Genomic DNA, 23,579 nt, shown 5'->3' with positions numbered 1-23,579 from the left:
TACATAATTTTTCATATGAGTTTGGCTGAATTTAAATCCATATATTAAACTTAGATAATTAATGATTTGACATCTACCTAACATTTACATGCTAAACTTAATCTCTTGAACGATTAGATGTTTAACTAAGATTTAAATGTTAGACTTGATCTTAAATTCATATTAAACGTAGCGATTACATATTTACCTGAGAGTTACATGTTAAACTTATCTGAAATTCAGATGAAACGTGGATTGCAAGTTATGACATGTGAAAATACTATGGTAGAGATTTGACGGGTAACAATTAGGGTTGGGAAAGCCAATATTCAGAAGTTCACAATATTCCGTATTTTGTCTGGAGTTTCCCTCACCATGTGTATCACTGAAAGAGCGGTACTGCAGTGTCGGTAACGACAAAACGGTGGAAGCTATAAGAAGGCCCCGGCATTTGCAAGAGTGGATCAGAGCAGAAGCAACCACCACCAGTGTTCTTAGTGTTGTTGTTTCTTTGAGAAGACAAACGTGAGTCGTGGCGGTCAAAATGAGGAATCAAATTAGTATTTTGAGCTGCATGCTGTTGATTGCAATACTCCGTTGCGTCCATGGCGGGGCGCCAAAGCCATTTGAATCAAAATATGGAGAGAAGTTTATGGGACGGAACATAGTCGAGGCACCGGGCAATATAACTAGATCCACGTTCCCTGTGGAGAAAGATCAGAGGAACGGAGCGAAAATAGTTCAACAGTAAGTAAATCGCTCACTGCGACATTACATTGTTAATCTCTCTGTTGTTTTTTTTAATTATTCGATGTTGGAGGTTGAATTGACAGAGGAAGAAGAAGCATTATTAACAGTACAAGAGAAGAAGAGGATCAGAGCGTGTTGTCATGTGCAACGGGTAATCCCATCGATGACTGTTGGCGGTGCGACCCCAACTGGGAGCGCAACAGAAAACTGCTAGCGGATTGCAGCATTGGATTTGGCAAGGATGCCATCTGAGGAAAGAACGGCAAGTTTTATGTCGTTAAGGATGCGGGTGGTGATGCCGTGAATCCATCCCATGGCACACTGCGTCATGCTGTGATTCAGACGGAGCCGCTGTGGATCATCTTCCAGAATGACATGGTCATCCAGCTCAAGGAAGCGCTGGTTATTAACAGCTTCAAAACAATCGATGGACGAGGCGCCAACGTTCACTTTGGTAAGGGCCCGTGTATCACCATAAACGATGCGACAAACATCATCATTCATGGCATCCACATTCATGACTGTACAAGTGTAGGAAACGCTGCAGTAAATCACGGAGATGTGTTGGTGTACATGCACTTAGACTAGCTGTGTTGGTGTACATGCACCTAGATTAGCTCTAGTTAAGCATGTGGCACATGTACACATTAACATAAGATAAAGCACACCTAGCTTTAGTTAGCTTTAGTTATTGCATGTACAACTAAGCTTAACTTAGTTGCTTTTATTTATTTATTCTAAAATTAATATTGTAGAATTAATTTTCATTCTTTTCTCAATTCTTGCTCGCTTCCTTCCTTCTCTTGCAATCTTGTTTATTGTTTTGCAGATCTAGATCTGTGTATCTCAAAAATCTTACATGGTATCAGAGCACAGGGATTTGTAATCAATGCACAAGCAATTTTATTTGCAGGTTCAGAAGATTGAAGCAACAACAAAGAATGGAGTCTAAATTGGAGTTTCCACAATCGGCAATTCTCACTCCATATAATTATTTTGAATGGAAGCCAAAGATTCAACTTCATCTCAGAAGTAGAGGCTTATTTCGAATAACCATGGAAACGGAAGTTGAACCAACATCGGCAATGGAGAAAACAAGATATTTCAATCGCATGGACGAGGCCTTCGGCATCCTATGTTTATCTATTTCTCCGGAACTGCTATTTCATGTTGAATCATGTTCAACTCCAAATGAAGTATGGAAAATTTTGGAAGGATTGTTTGGAAAACAGGATGAAATGCAAGGTCACATTCTCGAAAATGAGTTAAACTCATTAGATCCGAGAAACTTTGAGAATATTCAAGATTTTTTCACAAGGTATAAAGCCTTGTTGGTTCAGCGGAAAGGATGCGGGATCGACAAATCCAAGCAAGAAAATCAGTTGATTCTTTCCATTTTATCAAAACTTGGTCCAGAGTATGCAATATTCGTCGCTACATTCCACACAGTCAGATCTGCAACTGGTGCAGCTTGGAAGATGCCCTCATTGGATTCTTTTATTCAGTCTTTGATGCATGAGGAAGATAAGCTCATCAAAATGGGCACACTTAAAAATTCCAAAGCGCATGCACTTACTGTGCATGCAAAAGGAAAGGCAAATTCCAAAGACCATCAGAAAGGAAAAGGGAAGAAGGATCCTGATCCAAGAAAGGGAGGACATCCCAAACCCCCTGATGGATCATCTGGCTCAAAGGAAAGGAAAGGAATGAAAGGGCAAATCAATGTGCAATTATTGCCACCGTGGTTTTCATCCTGAATCTGCATGCATGAAGAAGACTATAGATCTTATGGCGCAGACACTCCAGCAACAAAATCTTGGAGACCACATTCCTGAGAATGCTAAGAAGAAGTCTGGAGAAAAAGCACCAGATCCAAGAGGTAACGGGCATGCTTTGATTGCTCTTCATTCTGCACCACAAGAATGGATCATCGATTCAGGAGCTTCACATCATATGGCTTCTTCAAAGGAATCATTTTCTTCTCTACATGCATACTCAGGTCTTCCCATTCTCATGGGGGATAATTCTGTAGTTGCAGCAACTAGACAAGGAAGAGTGCAATTCGAAGATGGAATTTTTGAAAATGTCTTGCATATTCCAAGGCTTTCTGTGAATCTTCTCTCAGTGTATCAGATGACACACACAGGCAGCGGAAGGAAAGTGGAATTTACCCCAGATTCCGTGAGCATTTATGACATGCAAACCAATTTGAAGATTGCATCTAGCAAGGTAAATGATCAATCTCGTCTGTATACATTTTCTGATTTTGTTCCTCAATTAGATTCTATTTTTCTACTTACGCATGCAAATGAAGAAAGTAGGATTTGGCACGAGAGATTTGGGCACTTGAATTTCAGATATATGCAACAGCTTAGTAAGCAAGGGATGGTCAAAGGATTGCCAACCATTGAATTTTCAGATAGTGTTTTTAATGGATGTGCTCTTGGAAAGCATCCACAAGAAAAATTTGAGAAGAGGCATGCATGGAGAGCCTCTTCACCTTTGGAACTTGTACACAGTGATCTCATGGGTCCATTTCTGGTGCTTTCAATGAGCAAAGCAAGATATGTGTTGTCATTTATAGATGATTACACGAGATTCACTTGGGTTTACTTCTTGAAACTCAAGTCTGAAGTTTTTCAACGTCTAAAGATTTTCAAAGCGCATGCAGAAAATCAGTCTGGAAAACGCATCAAAATACTCCGCACAGATAATGGGATAGAATATGTCAACAAAGATATCAAGAATCTTTGTGATGAAGCAGGCATACAGTTGCAGCATACAGTTCCTTACACTCCACAGCAAAATGGCGTGGCTGAAAGGAAAAATCGATCTTTGAAAGAGATGGCTAATTGCATGTTGCATGCAAGATATCTTCCGTCGAAATTGTGGGCCGAAGCTATTAATTGTGCCTCATACATCCAGAATAGATCTCCTCATAAATCTGTTACTGGAAAAACACCTTTTGAGGCTTGGACTGGCATGCAACCTGAAGTTAGTCATTTCCGCATTTTTGGATCTCGAGCATGGGCCCGCATTCCTCCAGAGAAGAGAAAGGCTTTGGAGCCTCAAAGCAAAGCATGCATGTTTGTTGGATATTCTGATGAAGTCAAAGGGTACAGATTGCTTGATATCCACACTGAAGAGCTCTTTATTGAAAGGAGTGTAAATTTTGACGAAGATATTTCGCATGCACCAGTAGATGAACTTGTTACCAAATTTTCATCACCACTCATTGATGAGTATGCAGATGAAACTTCAGACCAGCATTCTGATGAAGATGAGTCTTTTCCTGTGACCCCTGTTAGACCACTAGTTGTTGAACATCGAGATCATACTTCTGCATGTAGTTCGGAAGATTCTCGACCACCTTCAACACAAAAATGGCACAGCATGAGTGATATCCTTGATGATCTTGCCTCTATCCCTCTGTTTGAGGAAGATCTGCAAGCACTCTTAGCTATGGAGCCATCCATGCCCATGCATGCTTATATGATGCATGGATCTGATCCACAAACTTATGCAGAAGCAAATGGGCATCCTGAATGGGAAGCCGCCATGGATGAGGAATATAACTCTCTCATTGAGAACCAGACTTGGGATTTGGTTCCGCTACCTTCAAATCGCAAACTTGTGAGATGCAAGTGGGTTTACCGGACCAAGAAAGCATCAAATGGCCAAGTTAGTCGATATAAGGCACGATTGGTAGCAAAAGGTTTTCAGCAAGTACATGGTGTTGACTATGATGAGACTTTTGCTCCAGTAGCAAAAATGGATTCCATTTGGCTAGCTCTCTCCATTGCAGCAGCAAGAGGATGGGAGGTGCATCATATGGATGTGAAGAATGCCTTTCTTCATGGTGATCTCGAGGAGGAAATCTACATGGAGCAGCCACCGGGATACATGCAGAATTCATCTCTGGTATGCAAACTAAAGAAGTCTCTCTATGGCCTCAAGCAGGCACCTAGAGCATGGTATGCAAAGATGGATTCTTATTTGTTATCTCAAAATTTTGTACGCTGCAAATCTGATTCCAATGTTTATTTTCTGAAGAAAATTGACTCCTTGTTGATCATAGTACTCTACGTAGATGATCTTTTGATAACGGGTAGTTCAACTTCTGTCATTACTAACATCAAAACTGCATTGCATAAGCGGTTTTCTATGACAGACATGGGCTTGCTAAATTTCTTCCTTGGACTAGAGATCCATCAGCATGATTCTGGCATTACCATTTCTCAACCAAAATAGGCCAGAGATCTTTTGGCACGATTTCACATGAGTGACTGCAAGCCAGCAGCCACACCTTTCTTATCAGGGATAAAGCTTGAGAATGGCAAACACACACCATTGGTTGATTGCACATTGTATCGCCATCTTGTGGGAAGTCTTCTTTATCTCACTCACTCCCGTCCTGATCTCTCCTATGTTGTCGGAGCATTTTCCAAATACATGCAGGAGCCACATGAGTTACACTGGAACGTTGCAAAGTGCATCCTTCGATATGTCCAGGGGACAATCACTTATGGGATTCATTATGCAGCCAATTGTTCTTTGAATCTCATCGGGTTCACAGATTCAGACTGGGCTGGCGACACCATTGATCGCAAGTCTACTTCCGTTTATGTACTTAGTTTGGGATCCGGCCCAATTTTTTGGTCAAGTAAGAAGCAGGCTGCCATTGCTTTATCATCAGCAGAGGCCGAGTATAGAGGAGAAGTCAATGCCACTATTCAGGCAATTTGGCTACAACATTTCCTATCTGAGCTTGGGATTAGTGTCCATCATCCAACTGTCATCTGGTGCGATAATCAAAGTATGCTAAAGTTTTGCAAAGATTCAGTGCAGCGGCAGTGTACCAAACACATCGAGATCCACATGCACTTCATTAGAGAACTCATTCATGATGGGATCATCGATCTTTAGTACTGTCCTAGTTCCGAGCAGATTGCTGACATCTTCACTAAGACTTTCACTGAGCAGAAGTTTCGATTCCTGCGAGATCGTCTCGGGGTGAAGGACACGACTGCCTAGCAGTTGTCTTTTCTCTACTTTTGCATTATATTTTGAGGGGGGGTTTTCTTCCCACTGGGTTTTCCCTCTTTCCTCCTTTTTATGCATTGTATATGCGTACCTAAAATGGTCGTGTTGCCGGGACTCATTCATTTTGCATCACACTCACCTAAGTTATGCTTAAGGGGGGGTGTTGGTGAACATGCACTTAGACTAGCTGTGTTGGTGTACATGCACCTAGATTAGCTCCGGATAGGTCTTTCCTTCCCATCCCTTACCAATTTCAATCACTCTCTCATCCATTCATTCAAATTCAATCAACAGATTCATATCCAAGATTCCCGTCCCTTCATCACCTGACATTCCCGGACCCATGATCAAGCCCGGAAAATGCACCTTTTCGTAAGCGATACTACAATGCCATAGACATCATGTTACCTGATAAAATAAAGATCGGGATCAGAATCAGGAGAAAGAGAATAGGATATCCCGGATCGAAGGGAGATCCTCGACGTAAGCATTTAGTTCAGTATCAGCAAAAGCACCACCTAGTTCAGGAGCAGGAACTGAATCGGGATCAATATCAGGTTTAGTGGATCTTGCGGCAAAGACAAAGACAGAGAGGAACTCTTCTGAAAGAAGGTTTGTAGTTGACCCAATAGGTTTTTCAAAGATAGATTCAACCGAAACCGGGGAATCACCTGAGATAGAGGGGTTCACAACCTCAACAGATTCAACCGAAACCAGGGAATCGGCTGAGAGAGAATAACTTATTGCTTGCATGTGGCACATGTACACATTAACATAAGATAAAGCACACTTAGCTTTAGTTAGCTTTAGTTATTGCATGTACAACTAAGCTTAACTTAGTTGCTTTTATGTATTTATTCTAAAACTAATATTGTAGAATTAATTTTCATTCTTTTCTCAATTCTTGCTCGCTTCCTTCCTTCTCTTGCAAGCTTGTTTATTGTTTTGCAGATCTAGATCTGTGTATCTCAAAAATCTTACAAGATGGGATTTCTATCTCAACAACGGGGTACATGGGTGGACCATTGCTCTATGTCTAACTGCGAAGATGGCCTCATTGACGCTATCAAGTCGTCCAGCTATATCACCATTTCCAACAATTACTTCACTTGCCACGACAAGGTAAGCAATCTCACATATTCACTCTATTTCATTCCTTCATTGCAATTTACTCTATTTCATTCCTTCCCTTCTACCTTCACAATGCTCTTCTCTTCTCCAATCGTAGGTGATGCTATTGGGTCACAGTGACGACCACCATCATGACAAAGTTATGCAGGCAATGGTTGCACTCAACCATTTCGGCGAAGGTCTCGTGCAACGAATGCCAAGGTGAGTAATTAATTGTTATTTCATTCATTTCCCCTCTTATTTTTTAATTTTGTTGTGAAGGAAAAGTATGAAATAGCTATTAAATGGATGTAGGTGTCGGTTTGGATACTTCCATGTGTTTAACAATGATTACACTAGGTGGGAAATGTATGCCATCAGTGGAAGTTCAAACCCCACGACACTAAGTCAAGGCAATAGATTTATGGCATCAAATCCCTTTGCTAAAGAAGTAACCAAGAGGCAAAACGTCACAGAAAGTGAATGGAAAAAGTGGAACTGGATATCAGAGGATGATATGCTACTAAATGGTGCATATTTCACGCCGTAAGGATCTCAGGTGCTTTCGACCTATGCAACCGGATACAGTGGCAGGCCAAAGAGTTCGGCCGTTGTGGAAGAGATCACCAGGAACACAGGCGTGCTCTCGTGCAAGAAAGGAACTCGCTCCTAACTGCAACTTCTTACCTACAATTATCACAGCTGAACTTGAGTAGCCGCAAACATTGCTTTTACTCTTGTAAACTGTCTTCTTCAATGTCGCCCTTCTTACACTTCTCAATGTCGCCCTTCTTATCCTTCACATTATCTTTTATAATAATAAGTTATCCCAATCTCGCCCTTCTTATCCTTCACATTATCTTTTATAATAATAAGTTATCCAGCATATTTTTTTTTCTCGGTAAATGCTAAATCTATTAAGAGAAATCAATATGGTACAAACAGGAAAGGCAAAAGACCGTCAGACCGGAAATGATGGATACATCAACCTCGGTCCCGGAAGAGAGATACAATCACAAAGCTACAGGAAAGACAAAAGACCGACAGACCGGAAATGATAATATCATCAACCTCGGTCTCGGAAGGAAGAAACAAACTCTGCTACCCCTGAAGATTCGATAGCAGAAACTAACTGACAGGCTGTTACCCCAGCGGGACAGTGATTACACTACACTGTTTTTTCCCTTTCTTTTTGTTAACTTTTGTCCAGCCTTCAGGAGGAGGATGGGCAAGAATAACTTGGAGACTGGAGTTCTCTATCATTGGGGATTCCTTCTCTGAATCAGAGGAGGAAGTCTCATGGGGACGCTTCTGGGAATTTGCTGAGACATGGGTGTGCACCATAATGTTCGTGGGCGGATCCATCGTCTGCGACATCTGCTCTGGTTCTGACTTTTTTCCCTCCTTTTCCATGCTTGGAACCTTTTCCATGCTAGGGGGGCTGGAGCTTCTGGTTGGCGGCGGTGGGTAGGGAGCCCAGCGCTTGGGCTTAGCATGAGCAAAGAGGCCCTTTTTTGCTTTAGCTGACAGCGATGGGCAAGAGATATGTAGGTGCCCTGTTTGGTGACAATGACGGCATCTGAAGGCAGTGTTCTCGTACTCTATCAACTGGGTCCAGATAGTGTCCTTGAATTTGAGATTGATGTACTCGGGCAGTCCCTTACTTAAATCAATCTCCACACAAACTCTGGCGTATGTATAGAGACCCTGCCTCTCTCTCTCGTAGTCTCCCTTCCAGAAGCTACCCAGGGCATTGCCTATTTTCCTGTATACTTCTGTACGCCACAAGTGAACTGGGAGATTTGGGAGCCTGATCCATATCGGAGCCTTGGTGATGACTGCTGTAGCTGGGTCAAAGTCGGGAAACCATGGAGTGAGGAAGAGGCCAGCTGAACCCATGAACCAAGGGCCTTCATCTAGGGCATTGTAGCAATGTTCCAGATCATCGAACAGCACTACGAAATACCCTTTTGCGCAGAAATAAACCTTACAGCGATCAGTCCAGGTGTCTTTGATCCAGTCGTAAAGATCCTGTGAGCGCGGCCAAAGCCCATTGAATCTGCAGATGATGGCTCTTTCAGCAAATTTCTGGGTTTCGTCTTCAAGATCCTGGAAAGATATATCAACTAATGGGATCTCCTCCACTTTGTCAACCAAAAAGGGCTTGGGTGAAGACTGTGTTGGTGGCTCTGTCTTTTCAGTCTGCTTGCCATGGACTGCATCTTTGTACGAAAAAGCTTTAGCTGAGGAAGGCTCTCCCCCAGCTCCTCCTCTAAGACGAAGGGAAAGGAAAATAGATGCATCTTTCTCAATGCCATAAAAGGAAATAGGAAAGAGATCCTCAAGATGTTTACCTTGGTAGAGAAGCCGTTGGTCTTCCAAAGGGATTCCCAATTTGATGTTCAATGCATGCTTGAGATTCCTCACTGGATCTGCTTGGCAAACCCATTGAAGCATAGTTTTTCCCGAGAGAAGCCTGATCTGAATCTGGAAGGCTGCGGATGATTCTAAAGGCCTTTTTCCCCAGCCAATTTGCGGAGTGGGGAGGCAGATGCCTTGGTTGAGATTCGATTCCGCCCTTGGTTTAGTGTGCAGGGGTGGCTTGCATCTGATTAGCGTCGTCCCTTCTTTTCTGGAAGCGCTGGTCCGAGGATATGCTAAGGGAGCCGCGCAATTTTCCTTGTTCTGTGCTTCAGCAGTCGTATCCTGTATTTGTCTCAGGAGCAGGGGCCGCGTGCTACTGTTTGGTGTCCTCCCTTCCTTTCTGGAGGCCGAGATCAGAGGAACGGCAGAGGGATCTACGAGATCTTCCTTATCCCTTGCTCCCTCAGTCTGAAGAGGGCGGAAAATGCATTCCACGGATGCAGAGGAACGGGTCCAGGCATTTCTTGAGATTTCTGCATTGCGGATTGCAGGCATTTTTTTTTTATCTGCGCCCTCATTATTCATAGCGAGGGTATCATGTGCTCCTGCCGCTTCAAGATAGACCCTGGAACTCTCCAAATCTTTCACTGCCTGAGCGATCCGTGATCCAACTGCGCCGTAGGGCCTGGAGATAACAGTGCTGGGGCCCGAGCCAGTGTTCCCTACGAGATCCTGATGTGGATCCGCTGCTAAGGCACAGCCCCTTGGTCCTTGCCCTGATCCTTCGAACTTCTTCACGCGCAGAGCGATCCAGGAGCTGGCGGCGGCCGAGGGCAAGGAGACGGTGGAGCTAGGGTTCGCCTTTTTTGTGTAATGATAATTGGTGATGCTAGGGAATTCAAGTTATCCAGCATATTACCAATTATCCTAGATTAAAAAAAAAATAATAATAATAATAATAATAAGTTATTCAGTACATATATGAAAAGATTCACGTTTATATGAAAATGTAAATTTTAAAAATAGTTATTTTAAACTTTATCGGCAAGGATTTATTCAAAAGAATTATGTGTCGTGTTTGAATCATGGTTTTGATGCAGGAAATCGATTTAGCCCCATCAAAAACTTTTGGGCATCCAAAACCTCGAAATTTGACAGCTATAACTTGGATTTTCAAAAATCACTAGTATATTGATTTTCACGAAAAAAAGCAGTCTAGTTAGACTAAGGCATTTTATGTGTTGGGTTGGCATAATTTAATATCCATTTTGGGGGACAAATCTGGACGAAACCTATGTAAATCAAAACCTCTTTTATATAAAAAAAGAGGGTTTGCTTATATATATATATATATCTCATTTTCCAACCAGCGTTAAATCATACTAGCATGTTCACAATTTCATATGTAAATTGATGGATAATGCCCTATCCATAATATAAGTGTGTAACTTACCTCATTTTCATTACATATCCATGTGGTTCTTCATATTTACTTGAGGTCATTAATAGATTTGTAGAAGTAAATTATCTTAATAGTACAAATCATATATATAGACCGTCAAATCAACTCATTCCTTCAAACACCCACTAAAAATATCCAACAACCTTATATAACTCTTGATATGGTCAGGATTCATATATATTCATGGCATGATGAAATTTTAGATGACAGTATAATCCCAAAAGTACCAAACATCAATCTAGCCAAAGCACATCAATCAATAAAGTCATGTAATTAACAAATCTAAAATGCAGTGAATTATTATTGTAAGTTATAGTGAAAAAAAAGACATTACAATATTAAAAGAATGATATTAGTTTTATCAACATAATATAATCTCATAATATGATCATTTATAAAAAAAAACCTGAAATTATTAAAACATATATATTAAAATGATGCTAATAGGAATTAGAGACTAGTGGCATGATTAGCATTGGAATCCAAAGTTTTGTGAGTCATGTTACAAACAAAAAATTGAATTTATAGTAATTATAAACTTAGACTAATAAAAGGTTGAATTGGACAAGAGTTTACACCCATGGGTTGGCATATGTGTTACTCTAGTCTACTAGATCTATTAGTTGATTTACTCAACTACACAATCAACCCTTCTATACCATCAACCTATATAATTGGTTTACCCTCTTATTTTAGTCCATTTTCAAGCCACATTCATGTATTGTTGAGTTAAGTTGACTTCTTAGACAATTGTGGTAATAAAGGAAAAGTTGAGTCCTAATGTCCCTTAGCTAAGCTAGGTGATAGTGGGGTGACAGAAGGTGTGATTCAAATGGAGCCACTCTAGGTCATATTCTATAATGACATGGTTATATAACTAGAGTAAGAGTTGATAACTTATAGTTTCAAAACAATCTATGAATGAGAAACAAACATCCGTATTTCTAAGAGCTTTTGTATCATGATAAAGAAATGCTATAGACATAATCATTCTTTCCATGTGCATTCAAATCTATAAGAATGTAAGAGACATATAGTAAACATATATCTTCTTCATAGTGGTTTGAGGAAACTAAGTCATGGATATGGGATTTCAATCTTCACAGGGAGGCAACTATGGGTGGACCATTGCTCCGTGTATAACTATGAAGATGGTCTCATTGACATAATTAATTAATCCATGTATATTCCGATTTTTAACGATTATTTCACTCACTACAACAAGGTTAACTTCAATATTCAATCAAAGACAATGTGTTAACTAATTAATTCATTGCAATTCACACTATTTTATTCATTCTCTTCTAGATTCACAATGATAAGATATTTAGGTTGGTATGTTTTTTTCCTATTGTAGATGTTAATGTTGGGTTAGACTCACAATTGCCATGATGATAGAATTATGTGGGTATAAGAAACCATTTTGGTGAAGGTACTGAGCATCAAAAGATGATGTGAATATTAATTATTGTTTTGTTCTACCACTTCCTATGTCATTTTGCAACTTCTTTGTGAAAGAACAACATTGTTAATATTATTATTTGTAGATTAAATTGTGAATTACATGAATGTAGGTGTTGGTTTGGACACATATATGTAATTAAAAGTAACTAGAATTCATGGCAAGTGTATTCCATCCATGGAAGTTCAAACCCCACTATTTTCATTTAAGCCAATTTAAAACAATAATGAAATTAAATAGAATTTAAACTAGAAACCAAAAATTTATGTGGTTCTTAGCTATGCATATCACATGAGATTTTGGGATATGTAATTGCATATAGTTTAACACCAAAGATGTTGGCCATTATGAAATGAATCACTAGGAATACAAGCAGTCTCTCATCAAATAAAAAGACTCAAAGTTAACTACAACTTCTTATCCACTATCATGATTGAATTGAAGCACCCTCAAATATTGTTATTATTTTCATAATAGTATCCCTCTCCTTTTAGCTCTCATTTCCACTCTTTTTTTTGTAAGTTGAATTACTTATATTTCATCTGGAAGAAAGTGATTATAGATCTTGACATTTAGGTCCATCCAGTAAAACATGACAACCCAAAAGACCAAGTACAACAAAGCCATAGAGAAGAATGTTCACTCCATTACATCTAGCATAGTTATCATTTCCACTGTGGATACGAACAAGAGAAAATGAGACCAAGTCTATAAGTACTTCTCTACATTGTTTTCATAGTTGAGGAGAGACCATGAAGTTCAAAAAAAAGAAACAAATTTCCTCTTTGCACCAACAAACCAAAAATAATTTCCAGCATGCCAAAGCAAAGCATGTCTCCATAAAATGCATAATTGACCTAAACTTGATTTCCACAAAATAAAATATAATTCTAGGAGCACTCCTAGATCACCATCATTTTGCTGAGTTAAAAGGTTAAAAAGGTTTATATAATTACAAATATTTTGAAAATTAGATCTAGTATTAGTATAAGATGCAAAGTCTAATAAAAAGTGATTTCCCTCTTCAACCCTTCGAGGATAATAGAGGTGTCAAACTCTTTCATCTTATGGAATTTTGGAAATCAATCAATAGCTAGTTTCACTCTAAAGCTCCTCATAATTAGTTCTAATATTGGCAATGTTCATTTTCTTCTTAGCACTAGTCAAGGCACAGAGATACTTTTTGTTTTTGAGATTGGGGTTAATCACCTCCTTTTAATATCGTATTTTTCTTTTTCCCTCCACCTATTTATTTTCCCAAAATTTCTCGTTGAATTTGGAAGTAATAATAATTTAATTATTATCCAAATTGTCAAAGATGATCTCCTTATATTTTATTACTTGTAAAATATATTTTTCTTTCTTTTAATACCCAATTTCTAGGTATTTATGTTATCAAGCTTTAAGGTTTCGTTAGTAGCATCTCTAATAGTTTTTCTATCAATTTTTCAATCATTATCATACCAAAGATTGGTAGTTCTACTATTCTTTTTATATGACACCTTGCTAGAGAACTTTTTAATGGTCGTTGTGAAATTATCATAGAGGTTTTCAATGTAATAAGTTAAGAGGTGTAGATCCCTATTTAAATACTTTAAGAAGCTAAAAATTTGTTCTCTTGTCCAAAAGTAGGTGCCTTTGACTCTCTCAATTGTCATGTATGTGCTTGTTTTTCATGGAAAAGTTTAGAGTTAAGGTTAAAGGTCTATTATGAGAGTCAATATCATGCTCGAGTCAAGATCATGGTCATTTAATAGGTCAAGATTTACAATCTAGCTCGAAATATGGTTATCTAATATTACATAATCTACAACACTAAGTTCAAGTGTATGAATACAAATCAATCATGGTCATTTAATAGGTCAAGATTTACAATTTGGCTAGAAATATGGTTATCTAATATTACATAATCTACAACACTAAGTTGAAGTGTATGAATATAAATCATTTAATTGTAGTTTGGCCACTTAATTACACCGTTACAAACTATAAAACCCTCAAAACTATAATGTTTAACTAACTCTATTTCAAATAAAATTTTAGATAAATCTATTAACTATATAAATTTATATATAATTTAAAATATCAAAACACAAGTATTACAATCATAATGACAAAAATTACTCTGATTTATATATATAAACTTAAACCTTCATTACTAAAAATATATCTTTATATTCACATGTGCATCTTTATATTCCAATAAAAATTGAATAAATGTTTTCAAGAAAAGTTTGGTTCACTTGAATACACCAGCTCTTGTTTTTGCCCATTTATATGTGTGCTTGTGCTGGGCTAAAATAGCTTTTGTGTTAGGGTATATTAAAATAGTAAGAAATTAATTAAAAATAAATAAATATATTTATATAAAATTAATTATATTTATTTATTTAATTGTAAAAATATATTATTAAAAATTATTATAATATTAAAAATATAAAAAATAATAAAATAAATTTACAAAATTTGGATCAAAATTAAAAATATAACATAATAATTCCACACTCACAAATAAGATCAAAAGTTATAAGTTTACCATCATAAATCTTGTCTAATGAGCAGTGGCTAACAAATAACGTGATGATGGAGCGTTATGGTAAATAATTGTGAAAAGTAATATTAATTGTGATGATGGAGCGTTATGGTATACAACAAACTTCGATCTTTTGACTTTTAAGCCTCCAACATTTCCCAATTTCTTCAAAACATAATTGAATATTGCAAACTTTTAGGGTTCGTTCGCTTTCATCGCTTTCTCATGTATTGCTTAAAGTTAGCATCCAGATAAAATCACAAGGTGTGAGGGCTGTGTGTACAAGTTGAAAATAAGTGAGTAAAAGATATTAAAATGAGTTTATCTATATTAAGATTATAGGTATTATTTTTAATTTAGCTATTTTACGACTATATAATAAGTTAACATAAAACTTCAAAAATATTAATATGAGTTTATACTTATTAAATTTGTATGTGTTATTTTTAATGGCTATATTATTTTTAATTTAGCTGTTTTACAAATATACAATAAGTTAACATAAAACTTCAAAAATATTAAAATGAGTTTATGCCTATTAAATTTATATGTATTATTTTTAATTTACGTTGTAATTTTTTGTTGGAGAATTCTATTTCAAATGGAAGATAGGGTTTCTATACTAGTTGTTTAGTGTTCTCTTATTGTTCAGCTTTGTGAATGGAAGAGGGAGTGGAGCTGGAGCTTTTTGAAGTTACAAAGTTTATATAAAAATGGATAAATTAACAATAACTAAAAAAATTTACTTTTTCAGTAATCAATTATATAATTATAAAAGAGATATGAAATATTTATTTTAAAATAAAACTTAATTAAAATTTAATATCATTATTAGAATAATGTTTAAGATTTTATTTTGATTTTTCTAAAAAAAGAAATCTAGATGTCTTATATAGTCTTCTTTATGCTCTTCTTATATTACTTTTACAAAATAAGACATACACACTCACCCAAAATTTTTAATTGTGTATTCACTAATATATATATGATCATCCCTCCACATGTCTCTTCCATAAATAATTTTAATTTCTAAAAATGTATATTATTATTTCCTCAACAATTGTTCCAATTTTCAATGTATTTTATTATCTTTTCTAACTTTCTTTATTTTTTCATGTGTTATTTCATTAAAAAAAAAGTAAGATATTATATCAAATTTATACTAATACATATTGTTAATGCCTTACTTCCATTTCAAATTCCACATAGAAAAAAAACTATTTTTACCTCAAATGCTTACTCTTATGAAATACATGTAATTGTCCTTGTATAAATATAAATAGATGGTTCAATCCATCTTTGATACACGCATAACAGCTCATACACTATGTACTTTCCACATTTTTCATAATGGAAATGACGATTGTTTCCTTATAAAAAATTATAGTTAATTATTATGTTAATTATATTATTATTATTATTATTATTATTATAATATTTTATTGTAATAGTCTTTATTATTATTGTTATTATAATTTTTATTTTTATTGTTATATTTATCAATAATAATAATAATTACTATTAATTATTATTAAACAATAATTATTAATTATAATAGGAATATTTTATTGTAGTTATTATTATTATTGTCATATTTATCATTGATAAATATAAATGAAATTTTAAGCTATATCAACTATATTAATATTTTTTATTGTAGTTCTGCTAGTTATATAATAATTAAATAAAAATATTAATGAATTTATTTAAATAAAAATATTAATGAATTTATGAGGCTTTCTTTTGAATCAATTGACCTCACGTTCTCGTATTCGTCTTCTTGTATCTTCTATGTTTAAGCGTGACTTCTGTAGACCATATAACGATGAAATATATCCATTTGAGTTCTAGATATCTGTTCCCACGCTTGGTTTCATCTTTGGAGCCCCACCGAGTCAGTCGTCGAATTCTACGCTGGCGAACCCACGTAGAGCTATAAATATAGAGGGAAGCATATCGAAGATGTCGTTGGAAAACCCACATGCAGCTGCAAATTGTAGGTCTTGGCTTTATTTTAAGACTGGAATCAGTGGGTAAGACACCTCAGTGAACGATTTGAGACTGTGATCTCTCCCCGAACTCCAATGGTAGGTAGCGAAAATGAAATAATTTGTACTATGAAATATTCCTCTCTTAAATCAGCTGAGTGCCATGGAGAAAGAAGCTTGATCCTCAAGCCAATGATTCGGCGTGCCAGAGTCAAATATCGTCCTGACTTTGAAAAGAGTCGCACCGCTTTACATCGTTCTCTTTTAGTTTCCATCTGTCACTACTCAAGGGTGTTGTTGGTTTAAATTATGATAGCCAGCTGGTCAACCGATAACTTTCACCGCTCTGATTGAATGCTCTGAAGTATATACATCCAAAATTCATTTTCCGCTTGATAACACGCTTGGTGTTATCAACTCGTAGATCCAACCATTAGGAATTGGAACGAGGAGACACACAGCTGATGATAGGATGTCTATCCAGAATCTTATGGTAAACGATCATTATTTCTATCCTTTTCAATATTTTCATCAGATCATCGTTCCTCTCCTTTTCAATATTTTAATCAGTCAGGCCATGGCGAATCTGAAATGGAAATCCTTATAAATTTGTCGCCTCGCTAGATAGCCCAGAATGATGACCTCAGTGCCGTAGTAACAAAATGCAGTAACCCAAATGTTTGGGTGAAGCCGTACCCGTATCCAGGATTCATTCCAAGAGGCGGATGCAGATTATTTAATTCCATCCCCAATATAATTTACAAGACTCGACCTATGGCGATAAAAATGAAAGAACTTACTGCATGCATCTAGAAAATGGTGGTAAATCAATCCAACCAATGCCGCAATTTCTTTCCAGTGAATGCAGAGGTGATGTTGAACATGCAGAAGAGTTGAAGTATATGCCTCTCAAGAGGAATAGCTGCAGCGGTGCTGAGGTGAATGCGGGGTCTCTCAGAACGAAAGATTCATATTCTTTCGGAAATACAATGACGTAATGGGATGAATCAATTTCTCTCCAAAATGCGTTCTATGCTGCCAGATCAAATCACCAACGTACAATATTACCTGTGTTATTTTTTTCCTCTACAATTGAGCTTACTCTCATCATGGTTTCCTCCTTGAAAACAATAAAATCTCCAAACTCCATGAAAATTGGCTGGAGCTACAGCAGATTTCAGAAGATATAAATCATTAAGAGTAGACTGTGTTCGCTCATTTAGAGTAGATCAACTTACTGCCGTTGGTCAATGGTATTCTTGTGATTTTCAGAGCGGAAAAATCAACGTTGTATCTGAGACTATATATCACATTCACCATCTCTGGCAAAGTCTCTGCAGTCGCGGCAGGAAAAGTGCAGGTGGTGCAGGAACGGGCATTAGTCCTCATGAAGTTGGTTTGTCCTCAGTTTATACCATCTCCTTGTCGACTGGCGGCTCTTCGGACTCTTCAATATTGGCAGAGATATCATTGAAAAGCCATTGAAGCAAAGACCTCTTCCTCACGGTAAAGTGTGGGAACAATGGAATCTTGTTGCCTTTAATCATACTGCTTATAGAGAGACAATCTGCAAGTGAATGATGATTTCTTCTCTACAAACGACACGGTGGTTTTCCACTCTCTCCACCTGAAGGTGCGTATTTATAGGATATCGTTACGAAAATATTTTGTTTGAAGTTTGAAAATAATAGTTGTAATGTCAATGAATGTTTAATAGGACCTCCACATTGTTGATGCTCCTCGCGGATAAGCTTTGACAAACACGTCACCCAATATTATCAAATCGGAGCATCGAATCAGTTTAGAAAAGGGTGATTAAAACTTTATATGCGCCATTACACCCACATTGTAATCAAGATATTTCTCAATAAAATAAAATTGCAGGTATTTTTTATTTGATTAATTGCTTGTTTGATTTTATTTTCATGAACTTCTCGCAAATTAGAAAAAAAACACTTGTTTGCCATTATTTTACTAACATTTGTAATGATCCCATACTTCCGTGGAATTTAGAAATAAATGTTTTTCCGGGTTCTGTATTGAAAACCTGGAATAGGTTCGTCTAACAATATTCCGCTAATGCATAAAGTTGTTAATATTGAACATCTATTGCTCAAAATGTGGAACGGGTTTACCTTGTCAATGTGCATCATTATTTTCTGAAAGTTTCAGTCTCAATTTTCCGTTATGTCCTGCTTTATAATGTGGAACAGTGAACATTTTATATCATGGTATTAAACTCAACGAATCTCTTTGATTCAATATTTCTCTTCTTAATGTCTTCTCAATTATCCGTGAGTGCAATTCCACTATGTTTATGACATAAAAACATCGGACCCCACAAAATTAAAGCAGTAGAAAATCCGAAACCTCTAAAAGAAACTTAGACTCAAAGTGTTTTTGCCACTCTTCTTCAATGAGCTTGAGAGTATCCTTGTTCACAAGGACTCTATAGAAAAGCAGGTTGAGCAGTTTCAAATCAAATTGGTGTATAGGACTTTATAATGTTCTTGTGTTTGTGGGACAAAATATATGTCTTAACCTAGTGATTTATTTTGTTTTAACAAAGTGATTACTTAAATCTTCAGTGATTTACTATTTGTTTTAATGCAATGGTTTACGAAAATCTATATAAATGTAAAGAACTCTCCTTTAAATTTGTACCTGTACATATAATTTTTGAAGAAGAAACATTTACATTTTTTTAACTATAATTTTTAGTAAAGTGTCTAGCTTGTAATGATTTACATATTTTCTACCTTTTAACCAGATAGGGTAGTTAGGTAGTTAGCTTCATGCATTCAAGTTTTTTAATTATGATATTTGGCTAGATAAATACTTTATTGCTCAAAAGGATTAACATGTAATACATGCTCTCTGAAAATTATGATAACGGGTTTCAGTGAATCGATTTTTATTAGTATCACGAGAAGCATGAAATAATATGAGATGAAAGAGAGTTGAGTGTGTTCATCAAATTTCATTAAAAATAAATAAATAAATTTTTAGTTACTTTATCGTCCAAATATTATTCATATGGATTCATATTTAAACAATAACCAAAGCATATTTAAAAATATTATTGCTATACAACTTAAATAATTATTATGAATTATGTTAATTAGCTAATTATTATAATAATAAACTTTTTGGTAAAGGTTCAGTAAAAAATTTTAGAAGAATAATATTTAAACGATTTTTGTTTAAATATACTTCATATTTATTATAATATAAACCTTAAATTCTATGGTGAAAGTTAGAAGGTGAAAAAAAATGAGAAAATATATAGGGTACACTATTTTACATAAAATAAAATAATTTATAACACTACCAAACAATAGATTTATTTTCAATTAAAATGTATAAATATTAAAAAAAACATAAATATAATATTTTATAGTTTTCAACTGGGGTGTGTGTAATAGTTAGTTTTAGTTAAAGCTGGGATCTAATGCATGACTTTTAACCTTCAAACGTTGACCTTACTACTTTAGAAAATGGAAAACATATGGCATACATGTCTACAAATGTATTTCCTGTACAAAGTTTCTAAATTAACAAACCTACGGCCTCTCTTTGCACCTTTTGGAGAAATGGCTAGTTTATACCATCGAATTTATTTATGTACTAATTTTGACTACATTTCTTAGTGAACATTAGGAGTAGTGCACTTGATAATTAACTGTATTTTAGAATTGTATTTTTTTTAATTTTACCTTTTTCTGCCTATTTTTGTAAGTAGTATGCAAAGACTATCATTCTCTATTTTTCAAATATACAACAACCCATTGGCAACCAATTTTATGCACTTATTGTGGTAGTAGGTTGCTCCTTCATATGAGATTTGATGTCTAGGAGGTGCTCGCTTTGTTCTCCCTATAAGTTCTAGATCACCATTTGATATTGGGTGATATTAGGTGATTCACCCATGAGGTGTAAACCAATTGGTTTACATGGGGTTTAGTCCCACCGACATCATAGGTTGAAACCTTATGTTGAGGGGTTGAGGATGGAAGCCACTTTTGCAAAATTAAATCCCCAAAGGTTGTCCAAGCTTGTCAAAGCCTCACATGATCACGGTGATAAGCATCCCATTGTGGGTGGATAGGTCCTATTCAAATGGGTGGATTGATATTCTTCCATCCAATACATGGGCTAGCTCCAACCTAGGCTAAACCTAGCTACAAAAAAAATGGTGGTTGGCTTAATCATATGGATTCGAGTGTAATAGTAGTTGGAGCAACTTGATAATGGTTGTTAGGAAACTCTAGGATACTTGGAATTTATGAGCACCTGGTGGTCCCGACACCAACCCATTGGGGGGATTAAGTTGCATATTTAAGCCACAATAAAAGTTGATCAAAGTTATTGTATGGAAACATGCTCATTATCATTGGTTGTACTTTTATTGATTGGTAATTTAAATTTGTCATGAAGACTAAACTTGTTGGTTTGATTAGAGTTTACATCACACGATCTTCTAGTTCAAATTTTATGGTACCAATTGAGGATGGAAGCCATTTTTGGGGGAATTAAATTATCCCAAGGGCATCCAAGTTCAGTGGAGCTTCACACCATCCTAGTTGCACGAATATGATCTCTCTAACCCAATATGGAAGTGATGTTGTAATGTTATGTTATGTAAAAATTTTGACACGGTTAAATTACATAAATAATAATAATAATAATAATAATAGACTAACATATTTGGACTCAATCAAATTAGATAAAAATAATAATAATATGATAATAATAATTACAATTATTAACAATTAAATCAATCTAGATCTATTTGAAATCTAGATCTATCAAGCTCCCAAACGAATCAAATCTTATCCTATCATGTTAACTAAGTACTTAAATCCAAGAGACTAATTGACCCCAACCCACTTTCAGCAATTGTTATTAATGTTTTTATAATACAATGATGTGTTAGCTCTTATGACATGTTTAGGTAATGTATATCTAGTTATCATGTATTTTGGTGAAGAAAATATTTGCAGTTTATTTCTAAAGACAACAACATCATTTGATCACTAACATATCGTTATATAATATAAATATTATTTTTCTCTACTCTTCTTTATGCCATATTTAGTCTGAAATAAATGAGTTTCATTCTTCACCTAAGCCAATCTACAATAAATCATTCTATGATGTAGAGTTCCTTTAATTCTCCTCTACTCTGGGTTAAACCAATTTTTAATTTAAAATCAACTATTCATTCTTTTAAATATGTAATTCTCTTAGATTAAGTATTATTTCATGTTATATGTTTCACTTTTATAATGTTCTTTCTTCTCTACTTCGATGCAATTCCCAGTGAAGTATACAGTAAGGTAATATATGTAATGTCCTGGCTATCAGGTTCATCTGGTTATAATCCCAGTTGAATGTCGATATGGTATTAATTTATTGTGTCTTAAAATTTATAAGGTTTGTGGTGTATATGTGATAAGCTTCTTGGTTCCGTTGGTTAATTCTCTATTTATTATCATTGATGTAATATATTACCACATACCATTCTTCTAGATGACTCTATGTAAATTTGGCTTTAATCTACTATGATGTGCTGGATACAACCCGACCCTAGATCACTAGGAATTGGATTTGATGGTCCAAAACAATTGGGTTTAGTTATGGTTGTAGCTTCCCCTTACCCTCCCTGCACTTGCACCTCATTCTTGCTTTTAAGCACTTAGCACATCTGCACTCTGACTTTTCGAACCTAGGTCACTGGTTTGTCGATTCCATGTTAATACAACATTCATTTCAATCTCTATTAGTTTATGTTATTAAACGGTCGAGTTTCTTTGCTAAATTTCCATGACCTGCAAATGAAGAGATGCAAGCTTCCACAACATTAATGTTTTCCTTGGCTTTTCCAGGGATGTGGAAAGAACATTTTCTCGTTCTTTAGTGTTCAAGGTCTCTATTGCCACTTATAGGGTTTTCAAGTTCTAAATCTTCACTAGAGAAGAGATTAAGGTAATGTTTTATTTGAGTCCCTTTACCATCACTACTATAAAAAAAAATTCTTTTAATTATTCTTACAAGGGTACTATCCCTATTGGGCTTACCCATCTATAGGTTGGAGCCTCAAAAATGCCAATCATTCAGGTATTAATAACAATTCCAACTTTTCTTTTCATTAGTTTGACCTTGCATCCCTTCTTGGTCCACTTCCTATTATTTATCCTCTTGTTAGGGCTCCTTGGTAGGTTCGTTTGTTGTGGAGTTTCCTCCATCATTTTCTTTGGGTTTGTCATTCAATTATTTAATCGACCTGGGAGTTTTTCCCTTTCGGGTTCTGACCATAACATACCTTTGTTTAACTAGTTACAAGAATTGATCTTTCATCTTGAAGACCACCCCGACCTGGATTGTTCATGTATTGTGTGTTCAATTTAAGTCGGCCATTTGACCTAGACCTTCCTTAAAGATTAATGTGACAGTTTGGCCATTCGAACCTTGAAATACTTTTTCCTAGTCAGTGTTTGAATTTTCAACAATTGTAATTATAGGTTTTTAGCAATTACTGATTTATGAAGACAATTTCCTCCTTGTTAATCTTGTGCTTTGTCTTGTCTATGTGGTTCTAGTGTGTGTGTGTGTGTGTATATATATAACACATTTTTAAATGTAAAAATAAATTTAGCTGTCAAAAAATTACTGAAATACTAGATATTTCCAAATTAATTAATTTAAACTAATGAAATTTTAAAAATCTAAAATAGATTTTAAGCAAAATTGAATTGAAAAAAATGGCAAAAAATACATTTCATTTAATAATTAAATTGAGCATTTAAATATAACTTAAAGATTATATTGAAGATGTAAGAATCCCAATCGGGATGCGGGCCGACAACTGGGACAACAAGGGTGCAG

General features: G+C 35.7%; 1 pseudogene; it reads left to right on the top strand.

The window, feature by feature from the left end:
* Positions 1-631: 631 nt before the first annotated feature.
* LOC149159492 (putative pectate lyase 18) lies at positions 632-7,555 on the top strand (annotated as a pseudogene).
* The last annotated feature ends 16,024 nt before the right edge of the window (positions 7,556-23,579 follow it).

The sequence above is a fragment of the Pinus tabuliformis genome, chromosome 5_2, assembly GCF_031772625.1.
Source record: "Pinus tabuliformis cultivar Carrire ecotype Pingquan chromosome 5_2, CPIR1, whole genome shotgun sequence".
Classification (NCBI taxonomy): Eukaryota; Viridiplantae; Streptophyta; class Pinopsida; order Pinales; family Pinaceae; genus Pinus; species Pinus tabuliformis.
The sequence above is the reverse complement of the archived record's forward strand: the minus strand, read 5'-3'. Positions and strand labels throughout refer to the sequence as shown.